The sequence below is a fragment of the Trachymyrmex cornetzi genome, unplaced genomic scaffold (genome assembly GCF_001594075.2).
Source record: "Trachymyrmex cornetzi isolate Tcor2-1 unplaced genomic scaffold, Tcor1.1 scaffold136, whole genome shotgun sequence".
In the NCBI taxonomy this organism is placed as follows: domain Eukaryota; kingdom Metazoa; phylum Arthropoda; class Insecta; order Hymenoptera; family Formicidae; genus Trachymyrmex; species Trachymyrmex cornetzi.
In genome coordinates, this window is record NW_017295939.1 from 99,440 (window position 1) to 103,060 (window position 3,621).

The 3,621-nt window shown below is 48.9% G+C and overlaps 1 pseudogene; it reads left to right on the plus strand.

Annotated features, from left to right (window-relative positions):
* The first annotated feature begins 254 nt into the window (after positions 1-254).
* On the plus strand, positions 255-1,628 carry LOC108770848 (uncharacterized; annotated as a pseudogene).
* The last annotated feature ends 1,993 nt before the right edge of the window (positions 1,629-3,621 follow it).

Here is a 3,621-nt window from a genome sequence, read left to right on the forward strand (position 1 = left end):
ACCGTAAGTGGTCATTTCTACTAAACAGCAAACGCGATTAGTCATCAGTTCCACGGCTGATTAAGTAATTGGCGTTGGTGAAACCGGCCCAAATTGTGGTTCTACACGATAAACATACACGCTTAGCGCTTTTTTTACCTTTTTTTAAAAAGGTAAGTTTGCATAATATATCTAACCGAAAAATCTGCCGATTCTAACCGAAAAAAATAATAAGAACTATCTGCTTAACACGTTAACACATGAAATTTGACACGCATTAGGATTAACACACAGTTCGCGTGAAGATTCCATAATGTTCGCATTTGTCTCTGCTAATAATAATAATAAAATCGGAAAACTCAACATAGAGGACATTTTAGCCATTCAACAACTTTATGGAATTAAAAATCCAAAACTAACAACAACAACAACTACAACTACACAACCACCATCTACCGAAATTACAACAAATAAACCCGAGTACGTAGATCTCTGTACTTTACAACATGTGGATACGATATTGGTATTACGTCATCGAATATTCGTCACGTATCAACGCTACGTATGGTCGATAAATATAGATGATACAAAATACGACGTACTAAACAGCTACATGAATTTCCTTCCGGATAATTTCTCCTTATCAGCTGCATATCAAAAGCCTTCGGGTGAACTAGTACTGTTTGTAAATAATGTAGTTTTCATAGTCGAGTATCCCAGTTTCAAATTGAAAGAAGGTTGGCCAAAACGTCTCTCGAGTCTAGGATTTCCCGTTTTGAACAATACCTTAGTAAATACTAACAGAGGACAAACCTATGCAATCTTCAATAATAACGATGTGGCTCAAATAGACGAATGTAGTATAAGTGTTCGCTCATGTCACTCGTTACAAGCGGTATTCCCAGGAATACCGTCAGCTCCGACCTTGATCTTCCGATATATTGATGGTAATCTGTACTTTGCCAAAAAAACAACCATTTTATTAATTTAACGAGTTCACGAGAACCGTAACAGAGGCTGATAAGTTTAATATAAACGTACTCAACATCGAATGTTCGAGAGACGGATTATTGCAACAAATGCAGGATATTTTAAGTCGACTACTTCGATCAAGTAATACATATTGACAAAACACAACGAGAAATAAGACGAAGAAGGAGGAGGAGGGAAGGATGGAAGGACATATATAATAAATACTATAATAGTTTTAAACGATTGGTATAAAAGGAACAATCATTTCGACAGCATCGTTTGTACGCACTTTCCACGTTTTTCGATCGTGAGGACAATACTGTGAATAAAATACACAAAAATGCTCAACAACGCAGATATTGATAATTATCTCATGGAACAGAACGATCGTAATGAATGAAGCGTGAAAAAGAAGAAAACATTCGACGGTTTAACTGGTGAATATTCAGATAAACAAAACAAATCAAATAAGTAGGTATTTTTTACTTTGCGTCTCCTTTTTCCATCCATTAATTTTTTTCTTTAATTACAGACATCAAATCACACATCGTCCTATCGTACGCATTCTCGAGAGAAGATATCCACTAACTGTAACTGGCTGCAAATACTTGAACATTGGTATCAATGTCAAGCTCCCTTCTTAAGTAATTATCATTTTGGGTGATTGTCACGGGTAGGGTGGCTACACCGGTTCTAACTCAGGGGCAACGAGGGGGGGGGGATGAGGGACGAGGGATACCCCCGGCGAGGGGGTGACGTCACAGGGGGAGGGGAGGGGATGACGTCACACAAATGGTGACGTCACAGGGGGAGGAAAGGGGATGACGTCACAAATGGTGACGTCACAGGGTGATGGGGTGGCGTCACAGGAGGAGGGAAGGGGGTGACGTCACAGGGGGGTGGGGATGACGTCACAAATGATGATGTCACAGGATGTCACAAATGGTGATGTAACAGGGTGAGGGAGTGACGTCATAGGGGGGGAAGGGGATGACGTCACAAATGGTGACGTACAGGGGGTGTTATTCCGATTGATCACAGCTCGATTGGACACCACCAATCACAGCGACCGGTGCTTAGGAGCTCTGTAGTCTCAAGCGCTGTGAGTGACTCGTGTCCAATTGAGCCGTATCCAACTGGGTGCTACCTGTCACAGGGGGAGGGAAGGGGATGACGTCACAAATGATGATGTCACAGGACGTCACAAATGGTGACGCCACAGGGTGAGGGGGATGGCGTCAGGCAGCCGAGGCGCTCCGTACCGCGCGGGACGACCTCAGATTTGCCATAAGGCAGGCGAAGGCCAAAGCATGGAAGGAATTGATATCCGTCCTAGATAGGGATCCATGGGGGCGCCCGTATAAAATCGTGACTAAAAAGTTACGACCCTGGGCGCCCACGATTACGGAGTCCCTAGATACCCCACTCCTCGACGACGTGGTGACCACCAGTTTCCCGGCAAGAGGCCGGGAAATTAGAGAGAAGGGTGGTCCGCCGGAAGGATGGAGCGAGGAGTTGGGGGTCACTGGGGTGAAATTAGAGGGGGCCTTCGCCCGTTTTAAGGGTAGGGCAAAGGCACCGGGGCCGGACGGCGTGCCCGACAAAGTCTGGGCAGCCACCGCCCCAGTGATCTGCCTGAGGCTGAGGCAGTTGTACGACAACTGCCTCAGAGAAGGAACATTCCCCAGGTCATAGAAGGAAGCCAGGCTTGTCCTCCTACGCAAGGAGGGCAAGCCAGCGGAGAGTCCCTCCACATATAGGCCAATTTGCTTGTTGAATGATGTGGGCAAGCTATTGGAGCGAATTATCGCGGCCCACATCATTCGGCACCTATATCGGGATGATCCCGGTTTATCTTGCGGTCAATACGGGTTCCGGGAGGGCAAGTCAACAGTGCATGCCATCAGGCAGGTACGTGCCCTCTCGGAGCAGATGACCGCGGGAGGGGAGGTGGCGTTGGCTGTGTCTTTAGACATTGCCAACGCCTTCAATAGCCTTCCCTGGGGCCAGGTAGTGGGGGCCCTGCGAGATCACTATCTCTTGCCCCCCTACCTGGTAGGTATAGTCGAGGACTATTTCCGGGATAGGACGCTGGAGTACGTGGATAAGGACGGACTCCAGCGGCGGAGGGACATGGAGTGCGGCGTTCCTCAGGGGTCAGTACTAGGACCCCGATTATGGGACGCCGCGTATGATGCCGTTCTCCGCACGCCACTTCCCCCCGGCTGCCATACAGTCTGCTACGCAGACGACACACTGGTGGTAGCCGGGGGTACGACCTGGGGAAGGGCTGTGAGTCAGGCCAATGTGACGATGGCCTGTGTCGTCGGCTCGATCAAAGACCTGGGCCAGAGGGTGGCCCCCGCGAAGTCGGAGGCCCTGTTTTTCCATGACGGGGCCAGCGAGGTGTCACCGGCGGCCTAAGTCGAGGTGGATGGAGTCCGCATCCAGTGGGACCCAACCTGAAGTATCTGAGTCTCACCTTGGATGGCCGGTGGGGCTTCAAAGATCATTTTGGTCAATTAGCCCCACGGTTGGGCCGCCGAGCAGACGTTCTGCTCGGCCTTATACCCAACCTCCGGGGTCCGACCGCGTCGGTGAGAAGGGCGTATATGTACGCCGTCCTATCCGGGGCCCTTTACGGGGCCCCGGTATGGGCACAGGAGGCCC